We start from the raw sequence: 27,079 nt of genomic DNA on the forward strand, positions 1-27,079 counted from the left end.
ACACTGCCCTTTCAGCAGAGGAGAGCCAAAATGGATCCCAGATGCCACTACAGACCCCAGGAAGATGACAGCAGACCAGGAACCAGCCAGGATGATCCATACAGGAACCAGGACATATATAGAAAGTGTCGCTTCAGTGCAGAGGAGCAGGAAATCCTGGTTAAATAGGTGACGGAACACCAGCACCAACTGTTTATCACCTCTAAGTTGCCAATCAGTAGGAGAGAGGCCATATGGCAACAAATTGTTGACAAGATCAACAGTGTGGCTGAAGTACGCAGAACAGTCACTGAGTGTAAGAAACGCTGGCATGACTGCAAACGTAGGACAAAGGAAAAAATGGCCAGGAACAGGAAGGCAGCACTGCAGACTGGAGGGGGGAGTCCAGCACACCAGGAGGCACTGGACCACATGGAGGAGATGGTCGCAGCCGTCATCCCTGAGGAGATCGTCACAGGGATTCAAGGACAGGACAGCGCAGACTACCACGAGACAACGCACATGCAGGGTAAGTCGCATGGGGAATTATAATGCAATAATGTTGACTGTAAGCAGGGGGGGAAATACCACTACACATTGCATGTAAGTCAGCATATACATGGAGTGGCATGGGTAAAGGGGCACGGCAGGGGGGCATGCCCTGCACAGACAGAAGCTGGGGCACGACATTACACAACACCAACAACAGTCCCATGGGGGCATCCTGTCATGACAACAATAGAGCTAAGGGAAAGCCTCGACAGGAGGGAAGGCAACTACGTCAAACTTACATCCTGGCACTCGTCAGCCAAAATATCTCCTACATTAACTAGGGCCCTATCAGTAATCCAGTAGCCAAAACAACAACTGCAATGTAACTGCGACAACAGTTGACACTAACACCTCTGATCTCTGTGCAGCACAAGTAGCCAATGGCAGTAACCTCCCCATGGAACATACATACCTAAATTAGGGGGTGAGGATGACATCTGCAACAATCTCCTGAAACAAGACAAAGGCCCCAGTACACTCAAATGTCAATGCCCATAGTTGTCACATACATCAGCCAAAGTAAACAACAATAGGAGCCACACAGCACTAAGGACACACACATGCAGCATATGTCAGGGTCCTTCACGTGCCTGGCTAACAAGGCAACATCACAAATGTCATACTGCTCAGACAACAGCATTGAGGAGGGGACACATGCAACTGGTCACTGAAATACACCTGCACAGTCAGAGGACGAAATAGGACATTGATACGATAAACAGGGCAATCCAATTAAACACACATTACCCAACATCAGCTGGACACATTAACAATGTCTACATCCATATCACATCATAACATTGGCATGCATAGGATATGCCACATGTCAATTACAATTAAGTCAATGTGAACAATCAGGGATTGGGGCAGGTCCTGAGAGGCAAGTGTGCTGCCAGGGCAATCACAACACCCACAGTCAGTGAAAGGTCTCACCATAAGAATAGATATACACGGAGGGTCAAGTAGGACAAAATGATGGCTATTCCCTATTTGGTACAAAGCAACACCTAGAGGCAATTAGGCAGACAAGTCTGATAACTCTATATCATACATGTGACACACAGGTAGGCCATAGGCCTATAACAATGCCCATATGAAGGACAGCAGATACCAATACCAAACAAGATCACAAAGTGAATTCATCAAAAGGCAGGCATGTTACGTCTAAATTGTCACAACACAGACACACTAATTGTACCCTGTTTCATTGCAGAGGAACGTGGATCTCCTGCCGATATCCCTGTCCCTAATTTCCCTGATGAAATGGATGACGAGCCCATAAACATTCCCCAGGAGACCATCCAAAAGGTCCTTGAAACCCTTCAGACCCCACCTTCAGTCACAAGGAGGAGCACAGACCAAGCAGCCATCACAGAAGAACCACCCACCACCCCAATTGCAAGACCTGCCAGCTCCTACACAGCTGAGGACTCTGACGACACTGGCACCAGCTTTGAGAGAACTGTAGTTGGAGTACAGCGGGAGCTGGCCAAGGAGGTGCGGGTGGGGATGCAAAATATGGCAGCCAGCCTTGAGGGGGTGCGCTCATGCATGATGTCATCTGCAGATCAGGCAGCAGCTATGCAAGCCCTAACATCCATACTGCATGGACTACAAGAAACTATAAAGGAATTCACCACTGCAGTAAGAGAGTTGCCACAACACCTCGCACCCCAAACTTTCCACTGAATGCACGAATGCAATCATGACTCCCTCAGGGCCGACCTGGCTGCCTACCATCGTGATGTAGCTGCTATTCTGAAAAACCAGCAGGACCTCCTTGCTGCAGTACTGCCCTTAAGACCTTCACAGGGAGCAGCCACCGGGATGTCTGACTCCACGTCTTCTAACACTGAGGTGTGTGTTGCTCATTCACAACCAACAACAACAAGGACAAAGCAGGCAACACACACATCAGAAGAAGAAGACATGGAACAGATCACATTCACAAGGAAGAGTACCCGGAAGCACTAGTCCCTGCACCATGGCCTACTTTGACCAAGGTCCTACGTTTTGTCAATTGCCAGTCTCACTACAAATATACTCAATGACTGTTCTGCTAACCACTGTATGACTTGTCAGCATTGCCAGTGAATGTCTCTCTCCTACTAATCGGCAAATCCTGTCCCTCTGCACTGTCTGTAACATCACCCCAGCATGTCAGGAGCATCATCCACACCCCTTCTGTAGGATCACCATGTAAGAATGCACCAGAACGGACTCAGCAAACATGGACAATGTACAATTTGCACTACAGCACCTATCAATAAATAGCACTTGCACACCTAATATGTCTTGTGTTATTTGACACATCAACTGTGCAGTAGATAACTCTAAAGTGCCTGTGTGACAACCATGTAGCTTGTCAATACAACTGTCCTGACATCATGTAGTCTGATACATCTGTGCAGTGGCCAGGATTGCATCATAGCCTGCCCATCCTGAGGAGAATAACTGATGAAGGGACAAACCACACACAATCATGCTGTGTTGGACAGAATAATGCTCCATCAATAGCAATCAAAGTCAACTAATGGTGGCAGATAAATGTAGGCACCATGCAATACTAAAACATGAAATTATGCAGTATATTCTAAGCAAACACAACTAAACACAGCATCAATCACCCTTTCTGAGTATACTTCCATGAAGGGAAGTCATGCTGAATTTTTGCACACATGATCTATGTCAGCAATGAAGACAACAAGACAAGAGTGTTAACAACACCTCATCTACAAAGATGTCCCTGAACATCACACTGCAGTCCGACCTATTAAATTACCCACAATACCAAGTCTGGAAGCACACTTTGTGATGTAGAATACATACTCATCAACACAATTCCTTGGTGATCCATGTAAACTACAAATGGTGGTTCTATCAAATAGTGGATACTTACCAAGTTAGCACAGGGGTAGCTGCCATTTTAAACCTCTATTTTCTTCGGTGTGTAGCATAGGACACAAATGTCATAGAAAAACAATCACCTACACTGATGTCAAGGCCATGATCAAGTAGCAGTTAACACATAATGCAAAGGGTTAACTATATATTTATTCATATGTATTCACACCAGAGGCAACTAAGGGAAAAGTCATACCTACACTAATCTAACCTGACTACTCCTAACCCACAACTGTCCCTAACTAACCTCATCTAAACTTACCCTACACATATAACAAATCGATCTAAACATCAACCCCCCACCCACCATTATGAGACAGGACACATGCAGGACAACACATACTAACCTACACACATACTATACTATCCTAAACAATCATATATTTTTTTGTATTTTTTTATATATATATATATATTTTGTTTTCTAAACAGACAGGAATCCCAACATTGACCCCCACCCACCCACACACTCAAAAAAGAAAAATAGAAAGAACAAGGACCCCCCACCCTCCTCCCTAACACTAACTAAGCTAACAACCTATACTAACCTAACACTATTCCCCAAAACCCACCTATCATGATTAAAAGGAAAGAGGAGAGAGGGGAGGGATAAATTTAAAGGAACCAAATAAGTCCTAGAGGTTGGCCCTCCGTAGGGTCCGCCTGATGGACCTGACCCGCTTCTTAATGTACGCCACATCCTGGCTCAGCTTGTCCACCTTCCGAATGAACTTGTCCATTTTCCTGTCTAAAGCCTGGAATGCCGCAGGGTCAATAGGAGGTGCTGCTGCTGTCTGTGTGCTGGCAGAGGTGCTCGGTGTGGGAGTTGTTTGGAGCCCACTGGACTGTCCTGCAGCTCTGAAATTGCTGGGTCCAGGTCGTGCTGCAGAGGCAGGGACAACTGTCCCCGCCGTTGCTGGGGCCACTTGGGGAGAACTGGTGGATGTGGTGGTGGTGGCTGTAGTGGGCAACGTTGGGCCACCCTGTGGTGAGGCCCACCATGCTCCGGAGGCCCGATCCGCCTGGTAGTTTCGGGCCATTTGTCGGAACCCCGACTGCACCTGCAGGATGTGCCGGTATCTCATTGCCCGCCTTTCAAAATCATGCCTCTGTGCGGCACTCATGTTTGCAGCTATGAAGAGAAAGGGCAACTATTTACCATAGGAAATGCATTGGGTGGAATAGCACAATGGGTCAATTGGAAATTACTTTTACTGTAGTTGTAACAGCTAATTTCACCACATAGATCATTGAAAGTCTCAGAGGAAGTACATGGGAAGCCTGCATACAAAAGGGCACCTCACACCTAGCATATACATGTCTCTACATGATGGGTGACATCAGCCTAAACTTCTCATCAAAATAATTGGTAATGCAGCTGACATTATGGCTGCACCTCCTCCGCCTATTGCCTTGACTACATATGTCAGTCTATGTGATAACAATCACAACCCTCAATATCTGCCATTTGTAAATGTTTTTGCTAGTATAGAACTCATGTGCCATAACCGAGTGTGTACACTAGGTTCAAAACAAAGTTGCAAATGGTCACAAGTATGTGTAACATACTGGTTGCTACAGTCCTAGGTACCCTATTCCCAAACACATGGCTGACTTTGAGGGGGGTGTGGGAAGAACAACCAATAATCCCATAATCAATGCACACCCAGGAGTGTCTAGAAAGCTCAACAAGTTTTTGCCTCCACACACACAACACCAGTGAAGGGCTAGCAACAAATTGGAGTCAGCTAAACCTTGTCCTATCCAAGGTCCACACATGTCAAAATGTACTGACTTAGGCCAACATCACATACTACCAGTGAGGCATATTTTACTACAGACACACAGGAGCAAGAACACCCATGATCATGAGTAGAATGTACACCTAGGCCATTGCACTCTAGTCCCACACACTTCTAGTTCAACTTGTGGAAGTACATGCCCCTGGAAGATCCAATCTACAGTGTACTCAGTCCATCGTTAACTAGGGAAGCAGCATATTTCAGACAAGCCTTTTGCAGAAGCTATCTGGGAGAATGTCAGTGTGAAATGCAAACTCAGTCCGAGACAAGTCCCAGAGCAACTCTTATATTAACCAGTGTATTCCACATGACTCACCCCATTCCCCATAGCGGGCCCTACTGGAATGGCCTACAGACCCAAAATCTGAGAAATGGAAAAGCATAGGTCTACTCAAAATGAAGTGATAATAGAAATCCCACTAATGGAACAATACTAATGAATGGGCAGCGCATCAAACCTTGAATTCTGTTGAACACACAGTAGTCCATCATGCATCACAAGCAAACATTAAAAATAGCACACATGCAACACTCACTGTAGGTGTCGGGGTCCACAAAATGAGCCACCTCTCCCACAGTGTACGGTGCAGGTCCACCTGTAAAGCATGGAAGGAAGAATATACTCAGAATCCGTGCACTGACAAACAATTGCAATTACAAAGACAATGTGAGAATATGAAATGAGTAATGAAACACTTTCACACATGCTCATACTTTATGGAATTATTCTTGAGCAACATTTACATTGGATGAGTGTCCTGCTACAGTTACACACCCTACTACACACATGCAGTGGCCTGGACAGTCATGTGGTGTCAAAGATGCACCTCCATTAGTATGCCCCAACAATATAGGGGTGCATTCATCTCATCATGTGCATCCAAGAGAGACATCCAAAAGCTGGTCACTTGAGGACTGCATGACCTCTCAAACTCAAACAGCCTATGTGGTCATTTTCTCCACACACCAACCAGACACACATGTGACATATGTGTGGACAACATTGCTAACTTCAATTGACGTGAAGGCAGCACTCATTTATAGCATCATGTTGGGTTTAGAAATGTCAGTCTAGCTATGGCGTCTGCATATGTAGGTATGATATTTTAACATCCATTTTTCACTGGCTATTGTGACCTGTAGAGTTCTAATTGAGTCATGAACGTGTTGCTTGTCTGACACAAAGGCAGCACTACATTACATACTGCTACAGGCAACCGGAATGTGTAGAAAACATGAGCTACCTGACTGCTAGCATTTGTCATCCTTCACATTGTGCATCAATTACCCAGTAGGTTTCCCTAGCATTACACACAGTCAGCTACTTATCTGGCAGATTGGGTAACAATCATCACATGTCGCCACACAGCTTTAAATTGTGCACATGTAATTGATGTGTACTCACCAACATGGCCACCAATCCTGATTCCCAGGTGGTCCAGCAGATCTTGCTCCCTGGATATCAGATCAGCCCAGCGGTGCTTAAGTTGATGTTCATTCCTCAGGCTACCAAATACACGGACCAAGTGATGGCGCACCTTCCCCCAATGGACTTTACGGGCCTCCGTGTGATACCCCTGTATCACCCTACCCCCAGCCTCCAGCATGAGTGGGAGGAAATGGCAAACAAGCCATATAAATCCCCCCAATTCCTCCTCACCCATCCTGGCAAGCCGTGGCCTACCAGACATGTCAGCACTGACAAAGGGGAAAAAGTTGGAGAAAAAGGAAAAGGGAGGAATGGGGAAAGGTAGAGTGGTGAAAAACAAAGAAAACTTAAGAAGAAGAGCCCAACTAACCCCTATATTACACTACCCACAACAGACTCCCACAGACAATAAATGAAACACTGGACTTGACAAAATAATACAACACAGACTCAGACAGTATTCAACAACAAGACAATGATGACAAAAGCACAATTGAGAAGGTACACTGGACACAAAAGCACTAATACACAGGACAACACTTTCCACACAGCCACACAGTCTAGAATAATCTGAGACTGCAAAGTGAAAGTGAAAGTACACCCACTGTACAGATTCTGTAAACAGGATATCCTATTACATCACATCCTGCATAAAATGGCCGCCGTTTTTCCCCCGCTATGCGTCATTTTTTCACGCATACAGCTTGTGCGTCATATTTTTTCACGCATAGGAGTGCACATATTGCAGAGTCAAAAATAATTTTCATCATTGGTCCATTATATTTGTTTGAGGCTTATTTTACAGTTCTAGAGTTGAAAATTAAGCCTCTGGCAATTATGATATCTAAATATGAAAATTAATTTTGACTCAGCATTATCTGCACTCATGTGCGTCAAAAATTATGACGCACAAGCTCTATGCGTGGAAATATGACGCATTATGTAAAAAAATGGTAGCCAAGTAATGCTGGATAGTATTATATCTATTTTTGGGATATTTTTTTGACTCAGCATTATCTGCACTCCTGTGCATCAAAAATTATGACGCACAACCTGTATGCGTGGAAATATGACGCATTTTGAAAAATATGTCTTTCATTTGTCAAATTGTGAAAAGAATTTTGTCATGACCAAACGGTGATAAGTGATACACATTTGGGGTTAGCTATGGCAAATGTCCCTTATAGGATGTATAGAATGTATTCACAGTGCAATAGTAATGATTGGTCTGAATGGATATTACTCATAATTGTACACATATGTGGGTAATTGCTGATGGCTAATTTCAAAATATGAATGGTATACCAGGATGTATACCTTAGCAAAAATGTGTCCACATTTATCACGGTAATCAAACTTATATAAAGGCCAAATAGGTAGTGCAATTGTCGCCTACACTTTTTAAGGGGGTAACCATGTCCTAATTACGAGTTAATGTATCTTAAATGTGTTTTCCTTTTGACATGTAGGCCACACATGCGCCTTATGCAGGTGTGTGCTTCACATGTGCATATATAATGTCTATTTGGGGGGCAGTAGAGGTGGACTTAGGCCCCCAGCACCCTAGGGTTTGCTCTTCCAGACTTGCAAATTTATCCAAGAGTTTCCCAAATTCAGTAATTCTAAACCTGCAGCAGCAGCAGGCTCATGGAAGCAAATAAGGTATGATTCACTGTTTGCCAATCTGTAATCCCATTTGCCCATTTGACGTTTGCCCTATTGATTCTTTGGAGAAATCTGACATACCATTTTGCATTGATATTATTTGCTAAATCTCAATGTTCCTCATGTCCTGATGGCAAATAGGTTGTTGATGTATGTGGCCCTTTATGCATTACCTGGTTTAGTGGCATGTTTCATTCTTCCTGCTAGGTTACAACTGGGACACTACTGTGATCAGCTGCTTGCAAATATTTTGTTGATTGGATGGTACATGTTTATGTGTGTGGTCCAATATTGATCCTGTATCATCTGTCAGGGTGTATGTTGTCACTGTAACTTCCAGGTCTCCTCATGAGTTAGTGGCAGCTAATCTTGTTTCAATTGGGTATTGTTTGTAGCAAAATTTGAGAGAAGCCATTGAGGACATGGTCACCTACACATGGATGGTCCCACCCTGTCACTGAAAACGTGTAATGAGACTTTCAACTGGGCAACCTTGGTGTGCTGAGTGAGAGAATGTCTCAGGTGTATGGATCCGGCATGTGTCATTGCAACATTTCTACTCCAGTTGGCCTCTTTGGATGATAATGTATCAGGAAACATCATAGCCTCTGTGCAGAACTAAATGGCTGGTATTCAACACACGACTCATCTTTATCATTTGAAAAATGTTACTCAGCGTTTGAACAGTCAGGGTCCTCATATGTGTTACCTTTTCATGGACATTATCTGAGGTTGCTGGTTTTGATGGAGGCCATTTACACCATCATACACTATGGTCCTGGTCCACTGTCACACTTTGTAGTTTAGGCATTAATGAGGGCCAGACAATGGAAGGGCCAAGATTTGGCTATTCAAGGGCACTGGCACAAATCGGATGCAAATAACAGTCAGATGATGAAATACTATGTATTTGAGTATACATTGATGAGGCTAATGACAAATTAGTGTCTGAAGTACAAGAGGTTTTGGATAGCACGTGTGGTCCATAGGTGGACCCCAGGTATCTGTAGAGTGACCCACGGACAGGTGGCAGTCAGGCTGACAGGATGCTGGGTCAATCAGGAGCAAGTTCTTTCAGTAATCACATGATCATGTGTTCTGACTAGGACTGGTCAGAGGGAGCAGTAGACAGTTGAGATGTCACACTGTGTATGTCCTGTGTTGTTTTGAAGGTGACACATGAACCCTGATAAAGTTTTCTACGGCAACATTAGTGTCAAAGCTTAATGATGTAATAGCTCAAATTCAAACATGTATGCAGTAGGAGGCATCAGCAGGGACGGGGCATGTACATTTGGGTGGTGTGCATGGAGGGGGATCACTGGTGTGGCCTCCATCAGTGTCTCACTAGTCCTGTCAGATGGGATTTGCTGATAAATAGCCTACAGTACCTTTCACAGAAGAATCAATCTACAGGTGATACCAGGCCTTATAAACTCAAACCCAGTGTATTATATGAGCTGAGTTCCATGCAGTGAGATGGTAGTATGACAATGGTAGGCATAGTAAAGGGTGTGGCACACTGGATGACTCTTGTGAGTGTGTGTGTGTAGATGAGGGAATCTCAGTGTACACAAATCGGCATTCCAGGGACCTCTTCAGACAGGTGGGGTGTGAGCAGCTGCAAGTGTGTGTGTAATGTTCTTAGAAAAGGGCTGACATGTAGATGGGATGTGATGTGCTGGATGCTTGTCCTAGGTGTAACACTTGTGCTGTGTATGTTCTGCTTATGTGTAACTCTAGTGACAGATAGTCATTGCAATGATAGTAAGTAGTTGGAATTACTGTTGGCAGGAGTCTAGTCCTCCATTCCTGTTCCTGAAGCATTAGCATGTGAACTGCCTGATGTATGAGGCCTGTTTTCCCCTAGTTGAGTGATGGTGTTTTAGTTGTGTGCCATCTGCTGCGATGATCCATGTTTACTACATGTATGTGAGTCATATGTGTGGTCCTCAGCTATTGCCCTTCAAAGGTGAACTGTACAGGATGTCTGTCATTTACATTGTGTGTGTATTTGACCATTGTATGGTGGCCATTACATTTGTGGTGTATATTTTTGTGGCATGATTGTTATATCATTATTGCTCAATGAGACGACATTCTTCTTCAGATATTCCAAGCTAAAGGTAGGCATAAATGAATAGGCCAAACCATGATGTGGTGTTTGTTATTAGTGTTTATTTACAATAGTGCATTAAGTGGTGATGGTAATAATTATGAAAATAAATTATTTACAATCTGTTGGCGCCTCCGCACTCCAGCAGCCGTGTTTGGTTGTTCCCCCTCCTGTTGCAGGGCATCCTCCTCCTCTTCATCGTCTTCAGGCATGTATGGGTCTGGTTCGAGAAGGGGAGTGTTCCTTTTTAAACAAATGTTGTGCAATATTGCACATGTGAGTATGATCCTACAGACCATCTCGGGGAAATATAGTAGGCTACCACCAGTGATGTCAAGGCAGCGGAACCTTGACTTTAGGATCCCAAAGGTGCGCTCGACAATGCTGCGTGTCCTCTCATGGACGTCGTTGTATGCCCGCTCTGCAGCAGTAATCGGGTTCCCAAATGGTGTCATTAGCAATGGCTGGATGCCATACCCCTGATCAGCTGAAAGAAAAACACAGAATGGGATCATGTAGATGTAGCTGGCACTATTGAAAAGACCTTTAATGGCAGTAGTTGTCTTGTGTTGTCTGCGACTCTTTTGTGTACTGATGTGACATCCTATACTTGTAGGCTATACCATCTGCATTGTGTTGTTTCCTTGGCTGAGCAAGTGCTTGTCTGCTAACCGTTTGTCATCAATATGTTTTGGGATTTGCAGTACAGTGTGCCATCCCTAGCATTGTGACTTGTGATACAGGTGTCCGTGTGTCTTCACTAAGGGTGAGATGATAGTTCCATGCACACTTAAATTTGGAAGTGTTGTTAACACATTTATATCAAAGTACCCTGTACATCCCATACCTTGAAACTTATGCAATGTATTAATGTAAAGGTCATTGTGACACCTACAATTTGCAAGGTGTCATTTAGGCAACCACACTCATTAATGTCTTCACATTAGGCTGTACAGTAAATTCCAATGTGTGAGAGGTTCAATGGTGACTTACAAAACATGGCTAGTGATGTCAGGACCTCAGTATGTTCCTGTCTAGATGTTGCTGTTGTGGTGTATGTGTTGTGTGTCCTAGAGGGTTGCTGTGCAGTGTGTATATAAGTAGGTTTTTGTACTTACCAACAAGTAGTCCATTGCCATACCGTCCATCCTGGAAGTGTTGGTTGATGGTGCAGTGACGGAAGATTAATGAGTCATGTACAATCCCAGGATATTTAGCCACGATGTTGCTGATCAATCCCTGGTGATCGACAATGGCCTGCACATTGATGGAATGTGTGTGCTTCCTGTTGCGGTAGAGGTGTTCTGTTGCAGCAGGTGGCACAAGGCATATGTGTGTGCAGTCGATTGCACCAAGGACGTGTGGGAAGCCACTGATGGCGTAGAACCCCTGTTTTGTTTCCTGCTGCTTCTGCAGTGTGTTAGGGAAGCAGATGTGGAAGGGTGTCAGGCGAATGATGACATCCAGTACTTTTGGAAGAAATGCGGAGAATGATGGTTGTGATATTCCGCCAACCAGGGCACCAGTTGTTTGAAACGAGCCACTTGCCAGCAGGTGAAGTACGGCAAGCAGCTTTGTTTCTGTTGGGATGGTGCGGGGTGTCACTAAAGTGGGGGCCAACTGCGGTTCAATGTTTCGCAGCAGCTGCTGAATGGCCTGCCAGTTCAACCGGTACCTCTGTATGATGTCGTGTTCCCTGAGGCCATGCAGGGTTGTTCTTGGGCGGAATATCCTGTCCTGCCTTCTGCGCTGCCTTTGGGGTCCCTGCTGGTGTTGTGGTAGCTGCTGTTGTTGCTGCAGGGCTCTGCGTCTACGTGCACGCTGGATAAAAATCACCTCCATGTCTCCCTGTTGCTGCTCTGCTGTTTGTTCTGATTAAATACAGCTGTGTTTGCCCCATTTTAACGCCTGCCCTGACCCAGACGTTAAATTTTGACGCAAATCGGGCTGTGCGTCATTTTTTTGCTCCGCCTCCCAGCCCGAGAGTCATTTTTGCCCGGCAGCATAAATACGACGCACAGCCGTTTGCGTCGTTTTTTGGACGGGAACGCCTACCCTGCATATCATTAACGCAGGGCGGGTTGCCGCATCCAAAAAATTATGCACACGGCGGATTTTTGTCGTCCGCGGGCGTCAGAGTTTAAATATGGGGCAAGGTTTGCGCTGATTGTGCGTCAAATTTTTTGACGCACAATCGGCGCAAACGGAGTATAAATATGCCCCTCAGTGTTCTGCAACTCAATTTTGCAGAAAAAATAATCTGTTAAAATAGCGTTGAAAAGGGTCACTGTTCAGCCAGGAACCATTCTCCAGCCTTGCATCTGGTCCTCAGCCAAGCCGTGGGGAGATCATTAAATGCTCCATGAGCCAAGCAACATCTCCCCTTTCCCTAACTTATCCTCCTGCCCCTCCCCTAATTCCTCTGCCCATCTCCAGCTCCCTTCTTGGCATTTACCACCAGGTCAGAGTAGGTGGTAAAAGTCTGTTTTAAACTACATCGAATTGGGAATTCCCTGAAGAATGACGTCCAGAAAGAAAGCTGTTCCATACAGCTATTCTTCATTCTGTGAGATTCAACTAGCAATTTCAGAAATTCCATGTGAAGATCCCAGTGTTATCATTAACTGCGGCAGCTCCGATTCCCCAATGAATGCCACAACACTCCTAATCAGGGCCTAATTGTCATCAAGAATACAGAATCAAATGTTTTACAAAAATCTTTGAGAAATACTATGCCAGTCACTCAATTGCCCTCACCCCCAGCCACAGGAATTATGTGACAGGGGAGAACCAAATTATGAAGCAGGATTTACTCAATTAGATGATAAGAAAAGGCAAACTATGCAGTATAATGCAGCACATTTTGTGATAGTATTAGTTCATTATTTTGTAATTTCACACATATTAACACTGCCCGAACAAATGTTTCACTTCATTAATACCGTTTAACACCCAAATACAGCAATAAGCAACTGAAAGGTGACCAGCAAACCTCTGCGAACAGCCTTCCAATAAGCAGCAGCAGATGTTGCCAGGTTTTCATAACTTTTGATCCATTTGAGCTAAAAACAAAATGTATTTATTTAAGTCTGCACATTATGCAGCAGATGGTGGATTAGGTGGCAAATGCGGCAAATCCATAATTATGTGGAAAACGACTGTATACAAAATTGCATAATTCCCAGGGGCCCTGTCCAATCTTCCTCCTTTGTCAGCATTCTCTCCCTCTCTTAGTAGTTCATTGGATGCTGGAGCAACATTATTTGATGTTTTGGGTCTTCGGAGGTAGAGCATGCAAAAACTGCCTGCTCCTAGGAGGGGCAGGCAGGTGTTAGCTGGCCTGTGCCTTGCCCCTCTAATGCAAGTGATACTGGGTGTGTCAGGCCTGCTGCCATGGAAAAAAGAGTCAACATCCTAGTTTCCATTCAATGTGAAAGTAGTCCCCAGCACTTGAGCAGACCAGTTCCCACTGCTGGATCTCCCCTCTAAGATCCTGCAACTGCAAGAGACAGTCTTTGAACTAAGGGATATTTCAGATGTTTGAAAAAATAGCTTATAAGACGTACTTGATAGTGAAGAATACTGTGACAACAAGCATGGCTTTCAGGTGTTGTGAATTGTCATGAGAATTCCTTATGCTGATGAAATTAGCCAAGTTATCACAATAATATAGGGTAACACCAGGAGCTTGCAGACTCGCAAAGAAATCAGATTTATTTGAATTGTTAGGCCTGTTTAATAATGCCCTTTTGGTCGAAAGTCGGAATGTGGGTACCGATGGTACCAGGGTTATCTTGATTTTTGATAGTGCAATATTAAGAAAACCTAACGGTGGACTAGTTATTAATGCCCACAATTAAGTGACAGCCAAGGCTACAAAGGCTATGCTACAAACAGATTATGTACTCTGCATTTATATAGTCTTAGATGGACCTCTGATGTGTTGTTATTGTCTAACTGCTATTTTCCATTTTGCGTTAGAGCCATTAGCGTTGTAAACTCCTAACCAGACTTTTCTTGCCACATAAATTGAAAGAAAATTTTTTTGCACAATCGCGCCATGACAAAACCCAACACAATCACACTGAAATTGAAAACCAAAAAACTGAGCACGATCGTGCTATGTAAAAGCCAGTGCGATCGCTCTGCGTGAAAAGTAAAAAGATAAAGTAGTGCAGAAACCACGCTGAAAACATGGAGCCTCGTATGTTTTCAGTGGTTTTCAGTGGTTGGCCAGTGCGCTCGAGGAGGGTTAAACACCAGAAAAGGCATGAGGTGTATGCATGCCTTTCACTAATGGAATCAAGCGGATTTTCAAAAGGCAAGACCACGAACCTATGAAAGTGACAGGCGTGACATGGGCATTGTTCAAAGCCCAAAGAGAGATTACAACAGGGACGGAGTTCTTGTGTGCTCAACCCTAAAAGTGATCGCTCGTTCCAGCTAGACCCCTGGTCTAGTTACTGCCCTCTTTCCTCTGCATCCATTCTGCCAACAGGGCCCATACCAAGGCACTGTACTTCCTTGCTTTCTGACCTTTGCATTCATATACATTTCTCTCCACATTATCCATTAATAATAGCCTTGTCAGTCATTGGTGCATAGTAGGGGATTCAGAGCTCAACCATATTGTCACTATAAACATCCGGACCACTGCCAATGGCTAGGAATATAAAATACAACAGCCTTTTTCTGTGCCTAAAATAGTAATCCGCTCCAAATAACATCAGCTGGGGTGTGATCTCATTGTGTACTTTCATAACCTTATTTATAAAAGTCCCAATTCCTACGATGAAGGCTTCCAGACCTGGGTATTTAAAAAACATATGGACTACATCAGTGTAGGCCCCTCCATATCGATGACATCTAGCATCAGGTCTCTTGTTCCATCTGAACAACTTGGCAGGAGTGTAGTAGAGATTAAATATAGACTTGAAATGTTGGCTCCTGAGCCCTGTGGTTAATAATATCGCTGCTCCCACATCTAATGACTTTTGTAAGTTCGGACCTCCAACCCACAGCCTTGTCTTTCATTTAACTACTTGAGCCTCTAGATTATCTGGCATGTTGAAAACCAGTAAGTTATAGATTTGCCCAATTCTGGCTACCCCATTGATGGCTTGAATAATTGAGATTTTACAACCAGAAAGTTGATTATTGCCTATTTACCTATAAAATCCCTTATCTGGAAGAATTTTTAAAAAGTTCAGTGATCAGACCATATTTTTCTTTTAATTTTTTTAAATGAGTGCAACTTTCCTGGGTTCAGTAAATCTGGCAGTCTAGAGATCCCTCTCTGCTCCCAACCCTTAAAAGTTTTATTGTAAAATATGGGAGTTAGATGACCTCCACAGCCGGGTATACTTATTATATTTTGTCACTACAATTCTTGCCTTCAGCTGCCTCCACACTTTAAATGCCCCTATCACAGTCTTGAATCTGACCATTTTGTAGTAACTGTTTTCGATATTTCTTAGAAAGCAGCCGTTGGCCTCCGAACACAGCATTAACTCATATATGGATGATTGCCTTATGGTGGTTGAGGCCTCATATTGCTTTCCCGTGATTAGAATCCCCATCTGCTGTAACATACAAAACCAATATAAAAATCTGAAATTAGGAACAGCCCAACCACCCCAATTTCTAGTCACATTTTTCCTAATCTTGGCCAGCATTTGTATAAGATTAATAACAGTGACTTGATCAGTTCTAGCTGTGATCTTCACCCCTAAATATGTAGCACTGTCCACTCTTCGCTGAGCCCCAAAAATCTCGCTAGTATATAGTATTTGAGTATGTTCCTTGTTTAAATGAAAGCCTGCTACCTCCCCAAATCTGACCTCCTTTCTACTTCCACCAAGGCATCTACCGCGACTGGTGTTACAAAAGCTATATCATCTACATATGCCAACATTTTGGTATCAGAGCTGTCCACTCTTATTGGCCTTATTAGGGGGTTCTTCTCTAGCCGATTAATGAAACGATCTCTATACAATGAAAAATGAAGCAGTGAGCATTGAGCGAGCATTGATGGTTGATGGTCCACCTTGTTATTGACATTTTGTATGACTCCATCCCCATTATCTGCAGTCTGGCACTTGGATTATGATATAGTGCCCTTAATGCCTTAATTAGACCAGGTCCTTAACCCTTTTGGATTAAGATCTCACATAGATATTCCCATTGGAGTGCTTTGATTTCAGCTATATTGAACTATGTAGATGCTCTCCTATTGTGGTTTGTAGTTCCACAGCCAGGAATAAGAATAAAGCTATGCTGTTGAGGTGAGCCCAAGCTGGCTATGACAGTGCCCTAACGCATCATGAGTATTTTGGAGTAGATTTTTGCATTGCTATTTATCAACAAAATTGGCCTATAAGACCTTTGGTTCAGAAGGGGCTTTCCCTTCTTCTTGAAGATGACTGTATTTGTAGCTCCCTATGAGGCTTGTCCCCGCCCCTCCCTCTGGACTCCGAGGAAAGTTAATACCAAAGCCCTGCCTAGTGCATGATAAAATACTTTGTAGAACTCTAAGTTAATTTTATCCGGTCCAGTTGCTTTACCTGGAGCTTGGGATTTTAGAGCCCTCTTTTCATCCTTTGGGCTTATCAATAATTTTAAAGAGGCTTGATCTACACCCGCTAAAACTGCCCGTCTGTAGTATCTAAAAATACCTTATATCTGCTTCATAGAGGAAACATATCTTCTTGATAACGTTGTTCATAGTATTCCTTAAATACTCTAATGATCTCTTATGGAGTATTAACCTGATGTCCCCCTCTGTCCAATATAGGTTCTATGCCCCTGTCTGTCTGCTTTTGCTTATGTGCAAACCCAGAAATCTAACAATGTTTTCAACATACTCATAGCTTTCTGCTTTAAGATTTAGATATTTTTCTACTATCTCCCTACAGTGATAGCTATTTGTCCCGGCCTTAATTACTGCGATCTTCTGTTGTATTTCTTCATCGTCCTGCCCTTCTGCTACCAGCTTTACATTGTGTACGTCTAGCTCAGAGAGCTCTTTATAAAGCCCCCAAATCTCACTGGCCTTCTGTTTCTGAAAATATGGGCTATCACTCAAGGTTTCCCCTCCGATTCTGCCTTTAGTGAGTCCCATACTACATTATCCGTGGCAGTGCCCCTGTTGATTACCAAACAATCACCGATCCACCTTCTCATGTGCTCAACAGCACAATATGAACATTATTGCTAGAATTAAAAGCAGATGATGGTGACAGTATATCATCAAAATACAAATTAACATTCAATTTCAGATTTTAGGTTTCAGAGCTGGGCCGTTCCTAACACTAACACGAATTTGGACTTGCATGTGTGGGAACAAACGTGATCAAAAGCGAAAGGTAGAAGAAGGGCAAAAATAATTTGAAAAAAACATCTAACTAGGGTAACTTACTATAAAAATATGCTGGGGTAAAAAACTAACTTAAATGGAAACAAGACACCACTTTTAATTATACCTCTCCTCATGGGACAGCACACAGCAACAACTCGTCAGGCAGTACAAGCACCATCATCCAGCGTCAGTTAACAGCAGCATCAAGACAGTGCAGAACACAGGCTGTACATAGGACAGATCAGCAGTTCAGAATTAGCTGGCCTTACTAGTACTGAACCACACAAAAGTATAGGGCAGTAAAGACTATGATGAGGAAATTCATCAGGGGAATTAAAAAATAGGAGAGTGACAGTAGACTCAAACAGACTCCGACAGAGTTCTAAATAGCATTGTAGCAGGCATGGGACTGACTCCTAGTTTCCAAATCCTTCGCCAATTAAAAGTATGCACGATCAATTAATTAGTTCTTCAGATGGGTGCATTTCAGACGTCAGTTTGAGCATCCAATCACTGCAGATGGCGCCATTGAATTTGTAACTATACCGAAACTTCTCAGCAAAAATGCATTGTCATCGGATGATTTACATGTTACTAACAAAATATTACATTCTTTAATTATTTGTTACTTGAGATCCTTTCTCAGGACACACAGTAAACTAAACCAGTACTTTTCACATGAGAACTACAAGTTTCCTGTCTCCTTCAACAGCTAGAAGAAATAGTCTAACAATGTTACTTCAGAAACATCTCTCTTGCCTACAATACAATAGGACATTTAGCATTCACATTAGCAGCCTAGGGAAATAATTCAGGTCAGAGAGGACAGAATAAATAAGCGATTTTCCAATACTGCTACAAAATGAATCTCAGGCCTAGTCAATCTAAGAAGACTTAATACACAATAATACATATAATACATTAACAAACCTATTGCACGCATTACAATTCATATATGCAAAATAAATCATTTAATTGCTAACATTTATTTAAGATGTTAGAACTAATTTTAAATGTGCATTTATTTTACAGCACACATGTAACTCATAATAATAAAATTCATTTGATTCAATATAAGTGTGATTAATTCATATTCATTTAATACTTTCAATAACACATATAATATTAATTCACAGTAGTACTGCATTTAATAGGAATGCAGGACCCTCATGTTAAAACGTGGTACACAATACGAATGGTGGTCACATGGTTCACAATCATTAAACCGTGACCATTTAAAAACTCGTGCCACTTTCTCTGTTAGGCCTTTAAATGTCGAATAATTCATCACCAAATGCTAACTTTTATGCCACTAATTTAGTAATAACATTTTATCTCTCTCAGACCCGTCACAAACCTGCTGATGGTTTATTTACCCTCCACCCATACCTAGAACCTGACATTTATTATTTATCACACATTACATGCTTAATTCATGAATCCCAGTTATACCCTCCTTGCAGCCAGATGAACATGTCTAAGGAAATACAAAAGCATAATCCATCAAAAAACATCAAAGAAAGAGAAAGACAAAAGGAAGTGTATACAAAAAACAAAATACATTCCATAACACATTCCCATAGTTTGCTCTACTTAGAACTTGCACGGCACAGTCCTACTACCCCAGTTCCTTTACATCAATAACATGCACGTGCTTTAGCTCATAGTGTCTAAAAACTCTTTAGCTTTAATTTTAGATGTGAAAACATATGTCTTAACACCATAATTATCTTGAGCCTGGCTGAGTTCATTAAGAAGACCTGCACCCCTCTATCCTGGAATGGTTTGATCAGTTGCCTCAATCTCCAGTGTCTTTCAACCATGTTGTGGCAAAAACTCGGTCTCACAAAAGATGTGTACCCTTCGGCAGAACGTTTAGAGTTGTGACACAGTCTCTGAAACACAGCCTGCCTGAGAAGGAAGTTCCCAATGAAAACCAGTATAGCCTTAGGTTTTCCTGAATCATGAGCTGTTTCTACATAAAAGGGAATCGGCTGCCTGTTTGTATCTCCTACTCCCAGTTCCAACCTTCCAGTTCAGGGAAAGCACTCTTGAATAACTAGACGATATACATCCTTGTGTTGCTCCCTTCAACCCACTCGTCCACACACAAGACTCTAAGGCCCATATTTATACTTTTTTAGTGCCGCATTTGCGCCACTTTTTGACGCCAAAATGGCACAAACTTACAAAATACAATTGTATTTTGCAAGTTTGCGCTGCTTTTGCGTCAAAAAATGACACAAATGCGGTGCTAAAAAAAGTATAAAGATGGGCCTAAGATTGTTGCAGCACGGCCTGTATTCAAAATCTTCCAGTTTCCATTAGGTATCAACTAATTGCCCTTCGTGGGCGGCTTCAGTACTCTTATAAGCCACATTGTCCGGCTCCAAAGTTGCCACCCTCCCATTCTTTCAGAAAATTCTGAGCAAGTCTTTGCTACCTTCTGGATCACCCCTTGTTGTTACCTGGTAGCATCCCGGATTTTGTAACAGTCAATTTGTCTCTCTTCCCTATGAGACATGATCCCCTGATAGCTTCAAGCTGTCCCCTCCAGGACTGAATAACCTTAGGGCTCCATCAGTTCCCCCCATAACTAGAGCATGGCAGAATAGTCCCACTTTAATCCTTCTCCCCAGCCAGTTTTCGTGCTCTCATCACTGAACCATTCTTAATGGTTGGCTAAGAATTATTGTTGTTACCGAAGTCCCAGTGGGGGAATTGCTGGCCTCACTTTCCCTGCTTGATGCACTCAATGCACTATCCTTCATGTCTCATTTGTGATTGCCATCTAGGGAATCAAATTCCTCCCCAACCAATCAGATCTGAAAGTGAGAAAGGGCACTCTGCTACCTCAGTATCTCAGCCTGATCACATAAAGAGAATGTGTCTTCTGTTTCATTGCCCTTTGTTCCTTTTCCATGGTAGGATGACTCATGTCCGAAAGAAGCACTTCCCCCGGGGAGTTCACCTCCCCTTGTCTCTCCCACCTTTCACGGGAGGCTGCGTCTGTGCTTACATGGTCTCTGGTGCCCTCTCCCTTATGATTTCTAGTGGGCCCATCAGACCCCGTGTACTTTCACTGACCTTCAAGCTGGCTTTGCTGACTGCAGATGATTGAATGGGTAGAGAGAGGGGGGGTCATCACAGAACCTTCAAAGAAATCCGTAGGCATAGACAAAGTCAGCAACTGCCCACCTTCTGCTCCTTACTGGTGCTCATCAGGTTTGATTCTGCATCCCTCTGTGATGATGTTTGCACACCCTCTAACTGAGGCTCCACATTCAAGTCTGCCATCATTCTCTGTGGGGGGGAGCAGCTGGGCAGGCCCTCCTTCCCGGTGTCTGTATGTCTTGAAGTCCTAGGGGGGTCTTTAAAAGGTCCACTAGAGTCTGCCCGGGGGTCACTGAGCTCTCAATGCCAGTGTTTGCTTCCCCCTCCTCATTTTTGTTACTTCAGCTGGTGCTGAGCTTCCCTTGCCCAGCAACAGCTCCAGTCGTGTTGGCTTCGCAGGGATTCAGCGGGCTCACATTCTTTGGCCCATTCACTCCTACCACTAATCTATGGGGCTGTCTCTTCAGGCCACCAGCCGACCTGCCTCTGAGGCAGCGCAGAAACCAGAGCAGCCGCCTCATTTGTCCTATGGCCCTGCCAGCCCGTTTACAGACCAAATTCTGAGCAAGCTCTGACAGGCTCAAGCCACGCACAGAGGGTTCATGTCCCAGCGGAGGAGTACCCCAGCATAGGGCTCCTACGGTCACCAGCTTAAGCAGGGTGGAAGGCCTCACTCAACCATCCTCACACAGCTGCCATCTAGCTCCTCAATACCATCACTGGGGATTTCAATGTGAAATACAGAGATGAGATACCGTTAGTGAGGATGATGGGAGGATGGCAGAAGGGTGTCCAAGTTTATTTCTTGATGAGGCTAGCAACTTTATTATCAACTTCCTTTTTGTAAATGGTGAGAATTTTAAAATTACTAAGATTTTGGGACTATACAGAGAACAGAGAGTGGTACAGTAAGTTATGCTCATATAAGGTTGGAAGATATCCAGACAGATTCTGCTGTTCTTAAGGATATAATAGATGTAGTAACAGAATGTATCTGTACACAATTAATACAAGGGGATATTAATGGGGGGGGGAGACAAAATTGTCCATTAGCCATCAAGAAAATGCTGGAAGAATTGAAGAGTTTATGGCTAATAACAGCTCACTCTAAAAGAAAATCACTGCAGACTATCATAAGTTGATTCATAAGTGAAGCAACAATTTGCCTCTCAGTATAATGAGGACTTGTTTGATGTTAGGATGCAGCATCTAGGAAATAAGTAATGAATAAGGGGAATGGCTTCTAGAGCACAAAATGTACAAATACAAAAACTGAAAATATTAAAGTGAGAGAACCACCGAAATAATTAATGGGAAGCTTATGAGGCAGTGAATACAAGTGACAATAAATGCTTCTGCAACTTGGTAGTTGACGGACCTGAGAGTTTTAGGTACAAGGCATGACATCCCCATTTGTGGAATTCTTTGGCAGGGTCATGTTGCTACACTCTTCAAAGATTATACTGACATTCCATACATGGCACTGGCCTAAAATGGGTAATACTAAGACAAGTAAGACAAACACTGGCAAGCTGGTGTGATGGTTAGATTTCCGTATCTTTTGTTGCAATTATATGTCATATAAATAAAAAAACAACTTGTCATCACTTAAGCGTGATGGCCATATTCTTGTTATAAATGCTATAAATTAAAAAAAGAGAACCAATCAATATCACTTTAATGGAACAGTGTAGAGTGGGGTACATTTTAGCATGTAGTCTACTTAGTACAAAATATCAGAACCGTTTTTTGTTTTAATGCATATCAAAAGAAAATATGATTCTGATTGGTGCTAAGAAACAGTACTATTGGCCTTAAATTACTGTGACATAAAACCCCCAAAAGATGACACATTATATAGAATGAAAAGAAACGGGCACTGGCAAACCAAAGAATTAGCCTACCAGCACAGATATTGATGTGAACTTCTGTTGAGGTAGGTGTGCATATGTGATCAATTCAAATGTCTGTCACAGTACAAGAGAACGATAGTTTAAGTCAACTGGCCCATTTCCCCATGCTGTATGCCGAGTGGGTGGAAGGAAAATTGAACGGAGAATTGAACAGATCATAAGACAATGAGCATCCAGGTAAGAGGTGCTTGAGAAGGAATACAAAAGTTGGTGAATACTGACTATCTGAGACAAAGTAAAGAAAATTGTAGAGAAGCTATCAGGTTGACCTACAGATATAAAGAACATATCTACAATGTTTTATTTAATAAACAACGGCACTACAATGAACCTCCTAATCAGGTATTCACACAATTAAAACCCCCCAATTTTACAATATAATGCACTGAAATGAATCAATTAAATGTAAATTGTAAAGGTATTTATATAGCGCTTACGGCCCTGGACGAAGCATTGAAGCATTTTAGGGGCGGGTACCATGGTACTCCGGAATCCAAGATTAGGAATTAGTAGGTTAGTACAATTTGTTTTTAATATTTATTGTGTGTTAGTTGTGTTAGGGTGGTGCTCTTGATTTCTTACATGTTTAGGAGAGTTTTGGGTAGGGGTAGAATGATAGGAGTGGATTTGAAAAGGGAAAGTAGTGAGTTGTTTTGTATGTGATGGACAGATGTTCTTGTTAGTCGGGTGGCATGGCTAAAAATGAGGGTGAAAGACTGGGAAGGATGTTAAGAAGTTTAGTCAGAAGGTTTGGAATAAGTCAGAAGTAGAAGGGGTGGGAAGGACTGAAGTTTTTTTTAGCTACATGTTAATCATTTATAATATGTGTATGTATATATATATATATATATATATATATATATATATATATATTTTTTTTTTTGTCAGGTTGAAGCCAGCCAATCATGGCATTGCTCTTGGCGTGTGGATCCTCCAATCCACCACAGTTGTTCTGCGTCTCTAGATATACATAAATCTTTTTTCTTTAAAAACTCCAAACTGTCCATACTGAACAGATTTACAGCAAATTGCAAAAAGAGATCTTTCTGGACCAGGATCTAGCTCTATGTCAAATTTGGTGTAATTTCGGCCAGCGGTTCAGGCTGTAGTTGTGTCTAAAATCCCTATGGGAAATTGCATGTGCAAAACACGTTTTGGGTCCCCACCACCTTTTTATCAGAACCCACTTAACGAATCACCCCAAAACATTCCACACAGCAGCTGAAGTGACTGGCAAACTAGTTTTGAGAATTTCAGGAGTCATCAAATGGTATCAAAGTTATAAGCAAAAAGAATAATGCTTTCCCAATGGAAACTAGGAGGCATGCCTGTGCCAAAATAGTGTCATTTAAAAAAAGTTAGGGGCATATTTATACTCCGTTTGCGCCGATTGTGCGTCAAAAAATTTGACGCACAATCAGCGCAAACGTTGCCCCATATTTAAACTCTGACGCCCGCGGACGAGAAAATTCTGCCGTGTGCGTCATTTCTTGGATGCGGCAACCCGCCCTGCGTTAATGATATGCAGGGTAGGCGTTCCCGTCCAAAAAACTACGCAAACGGCCGTGCGTCGTATTTATGCTTCCGGGCAAAAATGACGCTCGGCCGGGAGGCGGAGCCAGAAAATGACACACAGCCCGATTTGCGTCAAAATTCAACACCTGGGTCAGGGCAGGCGTTAAAATGGGGCAAACACACCTGTATTTAATCAGAACAAATAGCAGAGCAGCAGAGCAGCAGAGCAGCAGAGCAGCAACAGGGAGACATGGAGGTGATTCTTATCCAGCGTGCACGCAGATGCAGAGCCCAGCAGCAACAACAGCAGCTACCACAACACCAGCAGGGACCCCAAAGGCAGCGCAGAAGGCAGGAGAGGATATTCCGCCCAAGAACAACCCTTCAGGGCCTCAGGGAACACGACATCATACAGAGGTACCGGTTGAACTGGCAGGCCATCCAGCAGCTGCTGCGAAACATTGAACAGCAGTAGGCCCCCACTTTGGTGACACCCCGCACCATACCAACAGAAACAAAGCTGCTTGCCGTACTCCACATGCTGGCAAGTGGCTCATTTCAAACAACTGGTGCCCTGGTTGGCGGAATATCACAACCATCATTCTCCGCATTTCTGCCAAAAGTACTGGATGCCATCATTCGACTGACACCCCGCCACATCTGCTTCCCTAACACACTGCAGAAGCAGCAGGAAACTAAACAGGGGTTCTACGCAATCAGTGGCTTCCCACACGTCCTTGGTGCAATCGACTGCACACATGTACGCCTTGTGCCACCTGCTGCGACTGAACACCTCTACCGCAACAGGAAGCACACACATTCAATCAACGTGCAGGCCATAGTCGATCACCAGGGATTGATCACCAACATCGTGGCTAAATATCCTGGGAGTGTACATGACTCATTCATCTTCCGTCACTGTACCATCAACCAACACTTCCAGGATGGACGGTATGGCAATGGACTACTTGTTGGTAAGTACAAAAACCTAATTATATACACACTGCACAGCAACCCTCTAGGACACACAACACATACACCACAACAGCAACATCTAGACAGGAACATACAGAGGTCCTGACATCACTAGCCATGTTTCTTAACTCACCATTGAACCTGTCACACATCGGAAATTACTGTACAGCCTAATGTGAATACGTCAAGGAGTGTGGTTGCCTAAATGTCACCTTGCAAATTGTAAGTCTCACAATGACCTTTACATTAATACATTGCCTAAGTCTAAAGGTATGGGATGTCCAGGGTACTTCCATATGAACGTGCTAACAACACTTATAAATTAAACTCTACATTGAACTATCTACTCACCCCAAGTGAAGACACAAGGACACCTGTATCACAAGTCACAATGCTATGGAGGGCACACTGCACTGAAAATCACCAAACATGCTGATGACAAACGGTTAGCAGACAAACACGTGCCCAGCCAAGATAAAAACACAATGCAGATGGTATAGCCTACAAGTATAGGATGTCACATCAGTACACAAAAGAGTCACAGACAACACAAGACAACTACTGCCATGGACGGTCTGTTCAATAATGCAAGCTACATCAACATGATCCCATTCTGTTTATTTCTTTCAGCTGATCATGGGTATGGCATCCAGCCATGGCTAATGACACCATTTGGGAAGCCAAGTACTGCTGCAGAGCGGGCATACAACGACGCCCATAAGAGGACACGCAGCATTGTCGAGCGGACCTTCGGCATCCTCAAGTCAAGGTTCCGCTGCCTCGACATCACTGGTGGTAGCCTACTATATTCCCCCGAGATGGTCTGTAGGATCATACTCATATGTGCAATATTGCACAACATTTGTGTCAAAAGGAACATTCCCCTCCTCGAACCAGACCCATACATGCCTGAAGACGAAGAAGAGGAGGATGCTGGCCTGCAACAGGAGGGGGAACAACCAAACATGGCTGCTGGAGTGCGTGGGCGCCAACAGATTGTAAATAATTTATTTTCATAATTATCACCATCACCACTTAATACACTATTGTAAAGAAACACTGATAACAAACACCACATCATGGTTTGGACTATTCATTTCTGCTCACTTTAGCTTGAAATATCAGAAGAAGAATGTTGTCTCATTGAGCAATAATGATATAACAATCAGGACACAGAAAAATACACTACAAATGTAATGGCCACCATACAATGGTCACATACACACACAATGTAAATGACTGACATCCTGTACAGTTCACCTTTGAAGGCCAATAGCTGAGGACCACACATATGACACACATACATGTATGAAACATGGATCATCGCAGCAGATGGCACACAACTAAAAAAACATCACTCAACTAGGGGAAAACAGGCCTCATACATCAGGCAGTTCACATGCTTATGCTTCAGGAACAGGAATGTATTACCAGACTCTTGGCAACAGTAATTCCAACTACTTACTATCTTTGCAATGACTAGAACATACACAGCACAAGTGCTACACCTATGACAAGCATCCAGCACATCACTACCCATCTACATGTCAGCCCTTTTCTAAAAACATTACACGCACCTGCGGCTGGTCACACCCCACCTGTCTGAAGAGGTCCCTGGAATGCTGATATGTGTACACTGAGATTCCCTCATCTACACACACACACTCACAAGAGTCATCCAGTGTGCCACACCCTTTCCTATGCCTACTATTGTCATAGTACATCTCACTGCATGGAACTCAGCTCATATAATAAACT

Source organism: Pleurodeles waltl, chromosome 10 (genome assembly GCF_031143425.1).
Source record: "Pleurodeles waltl isolate 20211129_DDA chromosome 10, aPleWal1.hap1.20221129, whole genome shotgun sequence".
NCBI classification, from domain to species: Eukaryota; Metazoa; Chordata; class Amphibia; order Caudata; family Salamandridae; genus Pleurodeles; species Pleurodeles waltl.